At 37.9% G+C, this 17,282-nt stretch overlaps 6 non-coding genes across 6 annotated transcripts; all 6 read right to left on the minus strand.

Moving 5' to 3' along the window:
* Positions 1-715: 715 nt before the first annotated feature.
* TRNAA-UGC lies at positions 716-788 on the minus strand. The gene has a single exon. It is a non-coding gene; the product is annotated as a tRNA-Ala (tRNA).
* A 4,089-nt stretch (positions 789-4,877) lies between these two features.
* Positions 4,878-4,950, minus strand: TRNAA-UGC. The gene has a single exon. It is a non-coding gene; the product is annotated as a tRNA-Ala (tRNA).
* A 1,655-nt stretch (positions 4,951-6,605) lies between these two features.
* On the minus strand, positions 6,606-6,678 carry TRNAA-UGC. Its single transcript has one exon. It is a non-coding gene; the product is annotated as a tRNA-Ala (tRNA).
* A 1,139-nt stretch (positions 6,679-7,817) lies between these two features.
* Positions 7,818-7,890, minus strand: TRNAA-UGC. The gene has a single exon. It is a non-coding gene; the product is annotated as a tRNA-Ala (tRNA).
* Positions 7,891-9,061: 1,171 nt separating this feature from the next.
* On the minus strand, positions 9,062-9,134 carry TRNAA-UGC. Its single transcript has one exon. It is a non-coding gene; the product is annotated as a tRNA-Ala (tRNA).
* Positions 9,135-17,201: 8,067 nt separating this feature from the next.
* TRNAA-UGC lies at positions 17,202-17,274 on the minus strand. Its single transcript has one exon. It is a non-coding gene; the product is annotated as a tRNA-Ala (tRNA).
* Between the last annotated feature and the right edge of the window lie 8 nt (positions 17,275-17,282).

Genomic DNA, 17,282 nt, shown 5'->3' on the forward strand with positions numbered 1-17,282 from the left:
GCTTTATTTTACGCAAAAGACTATTTTCGAGACTCAAACTCATGATCAGAAGGTCACACGACAACAACGTTACTGCTGTGCGGTAACATAATTAAAAATGATTTAAAAGATTAACAATAGAGTTGAGTGGTGGGATGAGACTAGTGTAGTTAATTTCAAATTTTTGGGAATCATGACTTATGTCATTATTATTATTATTCTTGAAACTTAATCTTCGAAATCTTCTAGATGTTGAAGAATTTCGTGGAGAAAAGGACAAAAATTAATGGAGATGCGGGGGATCGAACCTCGTGCCTCTCGCATGCAAAGCGAGCGCTCTACAATTCGAGCTACATCCCCATATACATCAATGTAAAATTCTTTATTAATTTAATGATCTATAAAAAGGGTAGCTTAGTGCACAAAACTCTCGTCAATATAGGATTTTGGGAAAGGGTCGAACCACATTGGATCTATTTTACGCAAGAGACTATTTCGAGACTTAAACTCATGATTACAAGGTCACACGACAACAATGTTACTGTTGGGCGGTAACATAATTAAAAATGATTTAAAAGATTAACAATAGAGTTGAGTGGTAGGATAAGACTGGTGTAGCTAATTTCAAATTTTTGGGAATCATGATATATGTCATTATTATTATTCTTGAAACTTAACCTTCGAAATCTCCTAGATGTTGAAGAATTTCGTGAAAAAAAAAAAGAACAAAAATTTATGGAGATGCGGGGGATCGAACCCCGTGCCTCTCGCATGCAAAGCGAGCGCTCTACCATTTGAGCTACATCCCCATATACATTATTATAATTTTCTTTTTTTATTTAATGTCTTAGCTTATTTGTATCTTCTTCAATGTTTATCCTGTATCTACAACTTTCCTATTACTATATGGTTAGTAGCTTGCCAATATAATCTTGCCCTATTATACCATTTACATCTTTTGTTTACCTTTCAAGTTGATGCATAACTTGAGTTAATCCTGAACATTCATATCGGTATGCAACTATGCAAGATGCTCAGAATGACAGCTTTAAATTTTAAAGGAATTATTAGCATAATGATGTTGCATCTCCATCTTAACCTACTTACTCTTTTCTGGATATCACTTTTCAGAATCTCCAGTAGCATGACTCTTGATTGACTTTTTTGTTCCAAACTTTTGACTAGTATGAATCTTCCAAATTTTCACCGAGTATTCAAAGAAAATATTAACTGTAGATATGTGAATATCAAACCTATATTTAATATTAGCTATAGATATGTGAATATCAACTCTTAAAAAAATATACATAAAAATATATTTAATATATTAAAAATAATGGCCCTAATAAAAATTGGGTTACTATGTGTAGGATTTAATGACCTATGCCTAAAGCCAGCTCGGCAAATGAGATCTTGTTCAACTTGATTAATACTAGTCAATATTATATTATAGCAATTATGAATTATAGTTATTACAATATATGCACAGGTGTTGGTCAATAGCATGTTTTACTATAATTGATGTTGGATAGGATGATGATTATCCTAGGAGCTGATGAGAAGGAGAATTTGAGGAGAAGACAAGAAGAGAAATCATCGAAAACAAAGAGAGACACACCGTTCTATAGGTTTTACCAAAAATGAAAATTTTATTAAATATATAGATAATCCTTCAAATAGCTAAACGAGATGCTTATATGGGTAAACCCTAAGCCATAAATACTTGACATACTAAAAATACCCTAAATATCATAAAAATAAAAATTACTAAAAATAGTAAAAAAAAAATCCAGTGGCTCTGAAAAGGTACTAAACGATACTTTTGCACCTGAAACTTGATGATTACTAATTCTACCCAGTAACAAATAAAGACTCGAAGAGAGCTACGTGTGAGGATAGACAGAACCTGATTTTTAGTCCCGAATCAAAAGTTATGACTCATTGAAGATTTAGTACTTCTATGTTATAGTAATATCATCAATATTCACAGAATAAAGAGTCAAGTGTTTCGTATTAAAGACATCAAAAGTCTTCAAATAGCTAGGAAGACGCAACCTAGTATCTTATCATTCAGCTTATTATACTCGTAAGGGAAACGATCGTGAGTTAATACAACCAGACAAAATTTTTCACTTCAAAAAGTACCTGACGATGATGACTATCAACCCGAGTCTTGTACTTGGTATTAGAGCCGTCAATTTGGGTTAGGCCGTCAGGTTGGCTTACCCTGTCAAACAATTTAAGCAAATTGAGTTGGAATTTTATCAACCCAAGCCCGTACTAGGCAAACCTTCCAATGCCTGTGACGAACTTATGTTGGCCCGTAGGTTGGGAGACACATGTAAGCTACGTTTTATATCAATTCATTATCTTTCTTCTTTATAATTTTAAAATAAAAATAATATTTTTCATCAAACATGAGTACTCATTTGTATCCATTTACATTTAAAATATATGTTTCTGTATATATTTGATTAATGAAACCTTTATGGAGTAAAATATTGAAGATATGATTTTTTTTAAAAAAACAATTGATGGGCCCGTGGGTTCGCTTGCTTAACCAGCAATGCACCTTACATTGAGTTGGGTTGGAGATTTTCCAACTTGCTAAGATGACGGGTCAGCTCACCTTGCCCCGCCAAATAGCTGGCCAGCCTTGGGCCCATCCGACCTATCACGAGTTGGCTTGTTTGATAGTTCTACTTGGTATTGCTCTAAAAAATTGTCAGTTTCACATATTTATGAATGCCCCGAAGATGTTCTACATCTGATTTACTTTAGGACTAAATCATCCTATGCGTGGAAGATATAGAGAGGAGAGATATTAGTCACCTTCAGCCAATGACGGAGCCAGGATTTGTGGCCCACCCGGGCTACAAATATCCTCCAAAGGGGTACCCGGGCTAGAGACCCCCTTGCTCGATTTGGAAATGGAAAAATGAATGTAATCAAAGGGTAAAATTTAACACAACTTTAACTGGTCCCCGGGCTACAGTCCGGGTAGCCTAAAGCCTACCTCCGCCCGTGCCTTCAGCAAAACATAGACAACGGTTGCTGACCCTTTCTAAAATTAACGATCTTGCAGGTTGGGAAGGAGAAAATTGATTTTCAAATGGAGAGGAGATTTCTAAATTGGACAAAACTTCCAAAACTAAGAGATGGTGAATTGGTGATGATAAGGCTTTAAAATTGGGAGAGGAAGAATAGTTAGTTTCCCTTCAGTCCGAGAGAAGGAAATAATGATCAATTTCTTCGCAAAAAAAAATTGATTAATCAGGCTGAGTAACGTCGAGCCTGGGGTGACCAGTCTGGCCCCATGAAAGTTTCTCAACGACCACTAGGATAAATCGGGAAGCGCTCACAGCGGACAACCCAAGAACTCAGTATCCTTTAGTTGTGTGTCCCATTTGGAGGAAAAAATCCAGCAAATTCATCATAGTCAGGGCTCGAACCGCGGGAGAGAAATTAATTTCTTTATAAATTAAGGGGAATTAAATTATAAATTTGTTTTATTGTACAAAAACGCAGAATAATATAAAAATGACTCTATGAGAACTAGAAATATCCAAACATGGAAGAATTCAATGATATGATGAGCTTGGATCTACTAGTGATAGGAAGCCATCTTCATGATTGTGGATTTACGTTGGGGGTAAGTTTAGTAAACCGAAAGAATGAAAGATAAAGTGTTCCTACTTGATCGAGAAACGAAACATAAGATATATAAAAAAAATTGATTAATTAGGTCTTGAAATTGGGATGATCGGTCCAGTTCCACAGAATATTTCTACCAGTTATTACGATAAATTGGAAAGTATTCGTGGTGGACGATCCAGAAATTCAATATCTCTTGATTACAAATCCCATTTGCAAATGTGCTATAGCTAAAAATCAAATCGTAAATATCTGAATGATAATTGGACTCTCTTCCACTGTACGATAGCCCGAGGCATAATAAAGTGTAATACAGAACTATAACACAATCTACGAGAGGTTATTGATTATTATTATTATTATTATTATTTACTTAAAGGCATTGAAATTCTATACTACTTGAATACCTCTGAACACACATGGGTACCCACACCTTAGCATTCTAGCTCAAACTCATTTCATACCTATAGTGGTCCCTCGGGATGGTGTTAATACATGGGGCATTACCATATGAGGTCTTGGGGTCAAAATTTAGCTTGTCAGAGCATGTCTTCCCTCATATCTTTACCGCTTGTACTAATGACAAGTAATCACTCGTGATTTACCTTCTCTATATTAACTTAGGGACTCAAAAGAAGGCCAATACCCAGAAGAAGGCCGAGACTTCTACCAATTAAACACCAGTGATTGACTCATCATCCTTAATTTAAGCATATCAAAATTCAATCAACTACTGTTGATTTGAATCAGTTTATCAAGTTCCTTTAACGATCAAGCCCATACCAATGGAGGCAATGAAGTAATTTAAAATGATTTAATTTCTATACTTCTTTCATACTTACAAACTTCAAAATTAATGTAATAATAAATTAATTTTCAACCAATGCTTTCATTACTAACTTTTGTATTGCTTGTATTCTTATAATATGAGTAAAATAAATCAGGAATCAATTGGTTAAGAATACCTGATACAACATGATTTCACCACATTCTGTTGCAGTTATAGAAAAATGTAAATTTCCAGCAGCTCTATTCTCTATTTTCTTGCCCTCTGTGAAGAACTGCTTGGATTCAACTGATGAGGTACCGTATACAGCCATGTTACATTATGTATTTGGAAAGGCACTTTATTTATACAGCCATGTTCAGTGGAATGTGTCAGTTTGTTTTTGTAAGTTCTTGAAACTTAACTTTTGAAATATCTTAGATGTTGAATAATTTCATGGAAAAAGGACAAAAATTAATGGAGATGCGGGGGATCGAACCCCGTGCCTCTCGCATGCAAAGCGAGCGCTCTACCATTTGAGCTACATCCCCTTATATATCAATGTAAAATTCTTTATTAATTTAATGATCTACCTTATTTGTATCTTCTTACATGTTTATCCTGTATCTACAACTTTTCCTATTACTATATGGTTAGTAGCTTGCCAATATAATCTTGTGCTATATACCATTTACAGCTTTTGTTTACTGATACAGGTTATGGCGAGTGGGTCCAGGAAATGATATGGAAGTCAAATCAAGATGAGGTGGTGGTCAAAGTGGAGATAGAGTGATATTCGTTATTTGGTTCTATTGATCGCTTAGCCTCAGAGTCCTTAGATCTTGTCCGTGTAGCTCTGAAGTAGAATACTCGTATAGGGCCAACCGATTATAATCTTGGTAGAATATAAGAACTCTAAGGCCCTATGAGGAAAATAAGAAATAGGGCTCTGGTTAGTTAATGGTCGGTCAGACTTAGAAGAATTTGGATGAATGAAAGGTCATTCAGACTCTATGTATTTACGCCTTATATAAAGCTCTTAACATGCAATCGATCGGGCGAAGGTCGATCGAACATAAGGCTTTCCATGGGCGCTCCACTGGGTAAAGCCTGGGTGGGACTAAAGGTAATTAACCCTATAAAACTCTTAACATACAATCGGTCGGGCAAAGGCCGATCGAACATAAGGATCTCTGTAGACACCGGGTCGGGAAAGGCCTGGGCGGACCTAGAGATATTTAACCTTATATATAGAGCTCTGGATACGTGTTCGACTAAGTAAAGGCTGAACGAATATAAAGTTCTCTGTGAACACTCGGTCGGATAAAGTCCGGACGGACCCAGAGATAATTAACCTTCTATAGAGTTCTCAATAAGCACTCAATAAGGTAAAAAGGTTGAACGAACATAAGGTTCTCTACAAACACCTGGTCGAGCAAAGCCCGGGTGAACTCAGAGATACTTAACTATATATATATATATATATATATAGAGAGAGAGAGAGAGAGAGAGAGAGAGAGATCTCGATATGCATTTGTAAAGGCTGAACAAACATTATTGTTGTTCTTGAAACTTAACCTTTGAATTCTCCTAGATGTTGAAGAATTTCGTGGAAACAAGAACAAAAATTAACCCTATAAAAGCTCCTAACATGCAATCGATCGAACGAAGGTCGATCGAACATAAGACTTTCCATGGGCGCTCAACTGGGTAAAGCTTGAGCGGGACTAAAGGTAATTAACCCCATAAAACTCTTAACATACAATCGACTGGGCAAAGGCTGATCGAACATAAGGATCTTTGTGGACACCGGGTCGGAAAAGGCTTGGGTGGACCTAGAGATATTTAACCTTATATATAGAGCTCTGGATACGTGTTCGACCGAGTAAAGGCTGAACGAATATAAAGTTCTGTGAACACTCGGTCGGATAAAGTCCGGACGGACCCAGAGATAATTAACCTTCTATAGCGTTCTCAATAAGCATTCAATGAGGTAAAGGTTGAACGAACATAAGGTTCTCTACAAACACCAGGTCGAGCAAAGCCCGGAAGAACTGAGAGATACTTAACTATATATATAGAGAGAGAGAGAGAGTTCTCGATATGCATTTGTAAAGGCTAAACAAAATTATTGTTGTTCTTGAAACTCAACCTTTGAATTCTCCTAGATGTTGAAGAATTTCGTGGAAAAAAGAACAAAAATTAATGGAGATGCGGGGGATCGAACCCCGTGCCTCTCGCATGCAAAGCGAGCGCTCTACCATTTGAGTTACATCCCCTTATATATATATTTTGATGTAAAATTCTTTATTAATTTAATGATTTACCTTATTTGTATCTTTTACATGTTTACCCTGTATCTACAACTTTTACTATTACTATATGGTTAGTAGCTTGCCATATGCATTAGTGTAAAATTCTTTATTAATTTAATGATCTACCTTATTTGTATCTTCTTACATGTTTATCCTATATCTACAACTTTTCCTATACTACATGATTAGTAGCTTGCCAATATAATCTTGTGCTATTATACCATTTACAGCTTTTGTTTAGTGATACAGGTTATGACAAGTGGGTTCAGGAAATGATATGGAAGTCAAATCAAGATGAGGTGGTGGTCAAAATAGAGATAGAGTGGTATTCGTTATTTGGTTCTGTTAATCACTTAGCCTCAGAGTCCTTAGATCTCGTTCGTGTAGCTTCGAAGTAGAATACTTGTATAGGGCCAACCGATTATAAGCTTGGTAGAATATAAGAACTCTAAGGCCCTATGAGGAAAATAAGAAATAGGGCTCTGGTTAGTTAATGGTCGATCAGGCTTAGAAGAATTTGGTTGAACGAAAGGTCATTCAGACTCTATGTATTTAAACCTTATATAAAGCTCTTAACACACAATCGATCAGGCGAAGGTCGATCGAACATAAGGCTTTCCATGGGCGCTGGACTGGATAAAGCCTGGGCGGGACTAAAGGTAATTAACCCTATAAAACTCTTATCATACAATCGGTCGGACAAAGGCCGATCGAACATAAGGATCTCTGTGGACATCGGACCAGGAAAGATCTAGCCGGACCTAGAGATATTTGACCTTATATATAGAGCTCTGGATGTGTGTTCGACCGGGTAAAGGTTGAACGAATATAAAGTTTTATGTGAACACTCGATCGGATAAAGTCCGGAGAGACCCAGAGATACTTAACCTTCTATAGAGTTCTCAATAAGCGCTCGATCGGGTAAAGGCTGAACGAACATAAGACTCAGAGATACTTAACCATATATATATATATATATATATATATATAGTTCTCGATATGCATTTGTAAAGGCTGAACAAACATTATTGTTGTTCTTGAAACTTAACCTTTGAATTCTCCTAGATGTTGAAGAATTTCGTGGAAAAAAGAACAAAAGTTAATGGAGATGCGGGGGATCGAACCCCGTGCCTCTCGCATGCAAAGCGAGCGCTCTACCATTTGAGCTACATCCCCTTATATATATATTTTGATGTAAAATTCTTTATTAATTTAATGATTTACCTTATTTGTATCTTTTACATGTTTACCCTGTATCTACAACTTTTACTATTACTATATGGTTAGTAGCTTGCCATATGCATTAGTGTAAAATTCTTTATTAATTTAATGATCTACCTTATTTGTATCTTCTTACATGTTTATCCTATATCTACAACTTTTCCTATACTACATGATTAGTAGCTTGCCAATATAATCTTGTGCTATTATACCATTTACAGCTTTTGTTTAGTGATACAGGTTATGACAAGTGGGTTCAGGAAATGATATGGAAGTCAAATCAAGATGAGGTGGTGGTCAAAATAGAGATAGAGTGGTATTCGTTATTTGGTTCTGTTAATCACTTAGCCTCAGAGTCCTTAGATCTCGTCCGTGTAGCTTCGAAGTAGAATACTTGTATAGGGCCAACCGATTATAAGCTTGGTAGAATATAAGAACTCTAAGGCCCTATGAGGAAAATAAGAAATAGGGCTCTGGTTAGTTAATGGTCGGTCAGGCTTAGAAGAATTTGGCTGAACGAAAGGTCATTCAGACTCTATGTATTTAAACCTTATATAAAGCTCTTAACACACAATCGATCGGGCGAAGGTCGATCGAACATAAGGCTTTCCATGGGCGCTGGACTGGATAAAGCCTGGGCGGGACTAAAGGTAATTAACCCTATAAAACTCTTATCATACAATCGGTCGGACAAAGGCCGATCGAACATAAGGATCTCTGTGGACATCGTACCAGGAAAGATCTGGCCGGACCTAGAGATATTTGACCTTATATATAGAGCTCTGGATGTGTGTTCGACCGGGTAAAGGTTGAACGAATATAAAGTTTTATGTGAACACTCGATCGGATAAAGTCCGGAGAGACCCAGAGATACTTAACCTTCTATAGAGTTCTCAATAAGCGTTCGATCGGATAAACACTGAACGAACATAAGGTTCTCTACAAACACCTGGTCGGACAAAGCCCGGGCGAACTCAGAGATCCTTAACCATATATATATATATATATATATAGTTCTCGATATGCATTTGTAAAAGCTGAACAAACATTATTGTTGTTCTTGAAACTTAACCTTTGAATTCTCCTAGATGTTGAAGAAATTCGTGGAAAAAAGAACAAAAGTTAATGGAGATGCGAGGGATCGAACTCCGTGCCTCTCGCATGCAAAGCGAGCGCTCTACCATTTGAGCTACATCCCCTTATATATATATTTTGATGTAAAATTCTTTATTAATTTAATGATTTACCTTATTTATATCTTTTACATGTTTATCCTGTATCTACAACTTTTACTATTACTATATGGTTAGTAGCTTGCCATATGCATTAGTGTAAAATTCTTTATTAATTTAATGATCTACATTATTTGTATCTTCTTACATGTTTATCCTATATCTACAACTTTTCCTATACTACATGGTTAGTAGCTTGCCAATATAATCTTGTGCTATTATACCATTTACAACTTTGTTTACTGATACAGGTTATGGCAAGTGGGTTCAGGAAATGATATGGAAGTCAAATCAACATGAGGTGGTGGTCAAAGTGGAGATAGAGTGGTATTCGTTATTTGGGTCTGTTAATCGCTTAGCCTCAAAGTCCTTAGATCTCGTCCGTGTAGCTTCGAAGTAGAATAACTTGTATAGGGCCAACCGATTATAAGCTTGGTAGAATATAAGAACTCTAAGACCCTATGAGGAAAATAAGAAATAGGGCTCTGGTTAGTTAATGGTCGGTCAGACTTAGAAGAATTTGGCTGAACGAAAGGTCATTCAGACTCTATGTATTTAAACCTTATATAAAGCTCTTAACACGCAATCGATCGGGCAAAGGTCGATCGAACATAAGGTTTTCCATGGGTGCTCGACTGGGTAAAGCCTGGGCGGGACTAAAGGTAATTAACCTTATAAAACTTTTAACATACAATCGGCTGAGCAAGGCCGATCAAACATAAGGATCTCTGTGGACATCAGGCCGGGAAAGGCCTGGGCGGACCTAGAGATATTTAACCTTATATATAGAGCTTTGGATACGTGTTCGACTGGGTAAAGGCTGAACGAATATAAATTTCTCTGTGAGCACTCGGTCGGATAAAGTCCGGACGGACCCAGAGATACTTAACCTTCTATAGAGTTCTCAATAAGCGTTTGAACGGATAAAGGCGGAACGGACATAACGTTCTCTACAAACACCCGGTCGAACAAAGCCCGGGCTGAACAAACATTATTGTTGTTCTTGAAACTTAATCTTTGAATTCTCCTAGATGTTGAAAAATTTCATGGAGAAAAGAACAAAAATTAATGGAGATGCGGGGGATCGAAGACCGTGCCTCTTGCATGCAAAACAAGCGTTCTACCATTTGAGCTACATCCTCATATACTTATCTTAATGTAAAATTCTTTATTAAATTAATGAATTACCTTATTTGTATCTTTTACATATTTATCCTGTATCTACAACTTTTACTATTACTATATGGTTAGTAGCTTGCCATATGTATTAGTGTAAAATTCTTTATTAATTTAATGATCTACCTTATTTGTATCTTCTTACATGTTTATCCTATATCTACAACTTTTCCTATACTATATGGTTAGTAGCTTGCCAATATAATCTTGTGCTATTATACCATTTATAGCTTTTGTTTGCTAATACGGGTTATGGCAAGTGGGTTCATGAAATGATATGGAAGTCAAATCAAGATGAGGTGGTGGTCAAAATGGAGATAGAGTAGTATTCGTTATTTGGTTCTGTTAATCGCTTAGCCTCAAAGTCCTTAGATCTCGTCCGTGTAACTCCGAAGTAGAATGCTCGTATAGGGTCGATCGCTTGTAAGCTTGGTAGAATATAAGAACTCTAAGGCCCTATGAGGATAATAAGAAATATGGCTCTAGTCAGTTAATGATCGGTCGAACTTAGAAGAATTCGGTCGGACGAAGGGGCATTCAGGCTCTATGTATTTAAGCCTTATATAAAGCTCTTAACATGCAATCGGCCGGGTGAAGGTCGATCAAACATGCTTTCCATGGGCACTCGACTGGGTAAAGCCTAGGCGAGACTAAAGGTAATTAACCCAACAAAACTCTTAACATACAATTGGTCGAGCAAAGACCTATCGAACATAAGGATCTCTGTGGACACCGGGCCCGGAAAGACACGGGCGGATCCAAAGATATTTAACCTTATATATAGAGCTCTCGATATATGTTCGGTTGGGTAAAGGCTGAATGAATATAAAGTTCTCTATGAACACTCGATCGGATAAAGTCCGGGCGGACCCAGAGATACTTAACCTTCTATAGAGTTTTCAATAAGCGTTCGATTGGGTAAAGGCTGAACGAACATAAGGTTCTCTATAAACACCCGGTCGGACAAAGTCCAGGTGATATATATATATATATATATATATATATATATATATATATATATATATATATATATATATATATATATATATATATATATATATATACATACATACATATATATATATATATATATATATATATATATATATAGTTCTCGATATGCATTTGTAAAGGCTGAACAAACATTATTGTTGTTCTTGAAACTTAACCTTTGAATTCTCCTAGATGTTGAAGAATTTCATGCAAAAAAGAACAAAATTTAATGGAGATGCGGGGGATCAAACCCTGTGCCTCTCGCATGCAAAGCAAACGATCTACGACTTGAGTTACATCCCCATATACATCAATGTAAAATTCTTTATTAATTTAATGATCTAACTTATTTGTATCTTCTTACATGTTTATCCTGTATCTACAACTTTTCCTTTTACTATATGGTTAGTAGCTTGCCAATATAATCTTGTGCTATTATACCATTTACAGCTTTTATTTACTAATATGGGTTATGGCGAGTGAGTTCAGGAATTGATATGGAAGTCAAATCAAGATCAGGTGGTGGTCAAAGTGGAGATAGAGTGATATTCGTTATTTGGCTCTGTTGATCGCTTAGCCTCAGAGTCCTTAGATCTCGTCTGTGTAGATCCGAAGTAGAATGCTCGTATAGGGTCGATCGGTTGCAAGCTTGGTAGAATATAAGAACTCTAAGGCCCTATGAGGATAATAAGAAATAGGGCTCTAGTCAGTTAATGGTCAGTCGAACTTAGAAGAATTCGGCCGGACGAAAGGTCATTCAGGCTCTATGTATTTAAGCCTTATATAAAGCTCTTAACATGCAATCGACCGGGCGAAGGTCGATCGAACATAAGGCTTTCCATGGGCACTCGACTGGGTAAAGCCTGGGTTATATAAAGCTCTTAACATGCAATCGACCGGGCGAAGGTCGATCGAACATAAGGCTTTCCATGGGCACTCGACTGGGTAAAGCCTGGGCGGGACTAAAGGTAATTAACCCTATAAAACTCTTAACATACAATCGGTCGGGCAAAGACCTATCGAACATAAGGATCTCTGTGGGCACCGGGCCCGGAAAGACTCGGGCAGACCCAGAGATATTTAACCTTATATATAGAGCTCTCGATATGTGTTCGGCCGAGTAAAGGTTGAACGAATATAAAGTTCTCTGTGAACACCCAGTCGGACCCAAAGATACTTAACCTTCTATAGAGTTCTCAATAAGCGTTCGACCAGGTAAAGGATGACGAACATAAGGTTCTCTGCAAACACCCGGCCGGGCAAGGCTCGGGCGAACCGAGAGATACTTAATCATATATATATATATATATATATATAGCTCTCGATATGCATTCGGCTGGGTAAAAGCTGAACAAACATAAGATTCTCTGTGAACACCCAGCCAGGCAAAACCCGAATGGACCCAGGATACTTAACCTTATATATATAGTTCTCGATACGTGTTCGGCCTGATAAAGACTGAACAGACATAAGGTTCTTTGTGCACACCCGGTCGGGTAAAGCCGGGCAAACTTAATAATATTTCGTCTCATTAAACTCTTTATACATACACTATCATTCGGATGAGAATAGATTTAACATATGGCTCCCTGTATATGCCTGGCCTGTTAATGGTCGGACGAGTTTAAATTACCTGAAGGTATAGTACCCTTAAAATATAGTCCTAACATACATGCTTTACTATATGACTCCTTAAGTGAACTTATGACATAATAAGGATATTATATTAGTTTTTGAACAAGTTCTTGCAGTATTTAATGTATGGTTGAGCAGATTAATACAATAATAAGTAGTGTGGCTAGCCTGGTAGAGCGGTTGAGATGCATTCAGCAAACAAACAGGAGACAACATTTTGACAGCCGATCATAATTGTCGAGGAATATTTCCTCAAGATCTCCTGTGAAAACTAATTGGTTTCCTAGTAATGAATTAGTTATAACAGCATTCTCCTTCAACATCTTCAGTAGTGGTACGGAGCATAAATGACAAAAGAGATATATTTGTGGGTAGAAAAAAGATTCCTCAGAACTATCATGAAATACTCAGGTTGTACTTTCTTCCATCAGCTAACAAACTCTAACAAATCAGGGGTCACCTCACGATCATGGATGTTATGTGAGGTGGTATAAAAAAGGGAATCCTCTCCATTGGCAAGATACACAAATATTTACATCCGAAATCCTACTTTCTGGCACTTTCGCTACTGTTCTTCTTCCACTTTTCAAGAGAGGAGACTGACTTGAGTGTCGGAGGGTCTAGCCAAGGATTTCTACCCCAGTCTTAGGTCGCTAATGTTTTGTTGGCTCCTTTGATTGTGCGCGGGATCATTGAGGAGTTCATTCAGATCTCGAGAAATTCATTATTCGTTGATCAACCACCCATTGGAGCTAGCGCACCATCACATAACATTCAGACATGATCAATTTTGGTGTCATCTGTGGGAATCTTCGCCTGAGTCTGAAGCTTTGCGATGGAGGAGGTTGGAAAAATCAATCTCGCCACCTTAACGCAGGAAGATCTAACACACTATTAGAGCTCTCGATACGTGTTCGACCGGGTAAAGGCTGAACGGATATAAAGTTCTTTGTGAACACCCCATCGGGCAAAGCTTGGACGGACCCAGAGATACTTAAGCTTCTATAGAGTTCTCAATATGCGTTTGGCCGGGTAATGGCTTAACGAACATAAGATTCAATGTGAACACCCGACTGGGCAAAACCCGGACGAACCTAGAAATACTTAACCTTCTATAGAGTTCTCAATACGCGTTCGGTCTAGTAAAAGCTGAACGAACATAAGGTTCTCTGCAAACACCCGACCGGGTAAAGCCGGACGGATTCAGAGATACTTAACCTTTTATAGAGTACTCAGTAAGCATTTGTCAGGGTAAATGTGTTGGAGCAATCTAGGTGCCTTAAGTTTTGATGTTTGGGCAAAGGTTTAAGTTAGGTTTATTGTTGTATTTGATATGCATTGTGAGTGTGCAGGATACAGGTACAACAAGGAAAGTCCAAGTGTGATCTTGGCAAAGGAGGAAAGTCCAAGGATGAGTCTTGGCGGTGTAAGTCCAAACATGTAGTCTTGGCAACGTAAGTCCAAGTGTGACTTGGCAATGGATGAAGCCCCGGAGGTGAGGAGCCCCTTGGCAAAGGAAGACCCGACAATATGGACAAGGCCGAAGAAAGCTCCAGAAGGCAAGACGTGAAGGATGGGGAGACATCCGAGGGACGCGAGGCTGATGGAGGAGGCTAGAAGGCTAGGTCTAGGTTGGTCGGGCGAGGACGAGTGCTGAGTTATTGTACTCAGGTCAAAATTCTATGTGTTTTAGGATTTACTGTAGCAGTACTTTAGCGGCAATGCAGCAGTACTGTTGTGACACTGTAGCAATACTGTAGTAGTCGACTGGTATACTGTAGTAGTTGACTGGTAGTCGAACGTTGGGTAACAGTCGGCTTCAAGGACCAGTCGACTGGTGTATACACCAGTCGACTGGTAGCGGAAAAACAGCTTAGTGTTTTCCTCTCGAGCTCTATTTAATAGAGCTCGAGGTGCTTGGGCATGGTTGACGAAATAGACTTGGTTAAAGCCTATTAGAATCTCCCAAGCCTTTGTGTGATCGGTGTGGTTGTATTCAAGTGTTTGTGGCGAGTTTTCTCCACCAACAAGGAGCTTGAGCTAGCCGGAGGTTTTCCGGGGACTAATCCACCGACGGATTGAGGGATTGTCCACCTTACGGACACGCCGTGGAGTAGGAGCAAGTTATCTCCGAACCACGTAAACGAACGTGTTAGCGGTTTGCATCTCTTCCTTTGTATTTAGTTTTCATATTTGTATTCATGGTTGTATTCTTTGTTTTCCGCTGTGCACTAACGAATACGTAGGAAGCGATCGATTTGGGTGAGACGCTATTCCCCTCTAGCGAATGTCAAGGTCCCAACAAAAGGCTGAACTAACATAAGGTTCTCTGTGAACACTCGGTCTGGCAAAACTCGGACGGACCCAGAGATACTTAACCTTACATATATAGTCCTCGATATGCATTCGACAGGGTAAAGGCTCAACGGACATAAGGTTCTTTGTGAACACTTGGCCGGGCAAAGCCGGGGTGGACTTAATAATATTTTGTCTCATAAAACTCTTTATACATACACTATCATTCGGATGAGGATAAATTGAACAAATGACTCCCTGTATATGCCTGGCCTGTTAAAGGTCGGACGAGTTTAAATTATCTGAAGGTATAGTGCCCCTAAAATATAGTCCTAATATACATGCTTTATTATATGACTCCTCAAGTGAACTTATGATATAATAAAGGTATTATTTTAGTTTTTGAACAAGTTTTTGCAGCATTTAATGTATGATTGAGCAGATTAATACAATAATAAGTAGTGTGGTCAGCCTGCTTGACCAACTGAGATGTATTCAGCAAGCAAACAGCAGACAATATTTTGACAACCTATCATAATTGTCAGGGAATATTCTTTTGAAATCTCCTGTGAAAATTAATTGGTTTCCAATTAATGAGTTAGTTATAACAACATTCTCCTTCAACAACTTTAGTAATAGTTTGGAGCATAAACAACAAAAGATGTATATCTATGGGTAGAAAAAAGATTCTTCGGAACTATCATGAAACACCCAGGTTGTACTTTCTTCTATCAACTAACAAACTAACAAATCGGGGATCACCTCATGATTGTGGAGGTTATGTGAGGTGGTATAAAAAGGAGAATCCTCTCCGCCGGTAAGGTACACAAATATTTGCATTCGAAGTTCTACTTTCTAGCACTTTTGCTACTATTCGTCTTCCACTTTTCAAGAGAGGAGATTGACTTGAGTATTAGAGTGCCTAGTAAGGGATTCCCACCCTAGTTTTAGGTCACTAATGTTTTGTTGACTCGTCTGATTGTGCGCAGGATCGTTGAGGAGTTCATTCAGATCTCGAGAAGTTCATTATTCATCGATCAACCACCCATCGGAGCTAGCGCACCATCTCATTACTTTCATATTTAAGGAAAAACCCTCTAAACCATACATACTGGACCAATCCTTGGTCCAGCATTTACATTGGTGGGAGGCAATGACCCCTACCTGTTTAACAGGTGGGGGCTATTACTTCTCACCTATCAGCCTGTCCTGGTCCAAGAGCGGACTAGGACAGATGGTCCAGAGGATTCACCCCCTTCATATTTAACTAAGCTTTTGTCACATTAGTTCACTGAGTCAATATGCTATTTTGTGTTTTTTTATAGTATGGTTGCTATATATTATTATAACAATAACAACCAAGCCTTATTCCACTAGGTGGGGTCGGCTATATGGATCCTTTTAGCTCTATCTCCTATATATGTTCGAGTTATAACCAACATTTAACTCCGTACAATATAACAAATCTAATTATGGTTCCGTACAACTTTCCTTTAAGTTTTAGAAGTAATTTACAGTTATATAAAATACTCGACGCTCTCCTCCATTTCAACCATTCTACTTGTATTCTATGTAAGACATCTTTGTCAATCCATTCATATATTCTATTTTTATTCTACTAAGCCTAAAATCTTTCTCTTCCCATATTTTCCATCAAGATTCTGGTTTAACATTTACTCATTTATATGTTTCATCTACCAAAATAATATCATTTATAAATAATATGCACCATGGTACTGTGTCTTAAATGTGTGCCATGAGTTCGTCCATAATTAATATAAAAAATAGAAACTTAGAGCTGATCTTGAAATAGCCTTCTGTTACTCCACATAAATAATTGGTCTGGTTCTGAGTTTTTGTATCTCCTAGATGTGGGATCGAAGATGCGGGGGAGTAACAGAACCAGAATTTTATGGAAAAAAGAACAAAAATTAATGGAGATGCGGGGGATCGAACCCCGTGCCTCTCGCATGCAAAGCGAGCGCTCTACCATTTGAGCTACATCCCCATATGCTT

This window comes from Zingiber officinale, unplaced genomic scaffold, assembly GCF_018446385.1.
Source record: "Zingiber officinale cultivar Zhangliang unplaced genomic scaffold, Zo_v1.1 ctg229, whole genome shotgun sequence".
Classification (NCBI taxonomy): Eukaryota; Viridiplantae; Streptophyta; class Magnoliopsida; order Zingiberales; family Zingiberaceae; genus Zingiber; species Zingiber officinale.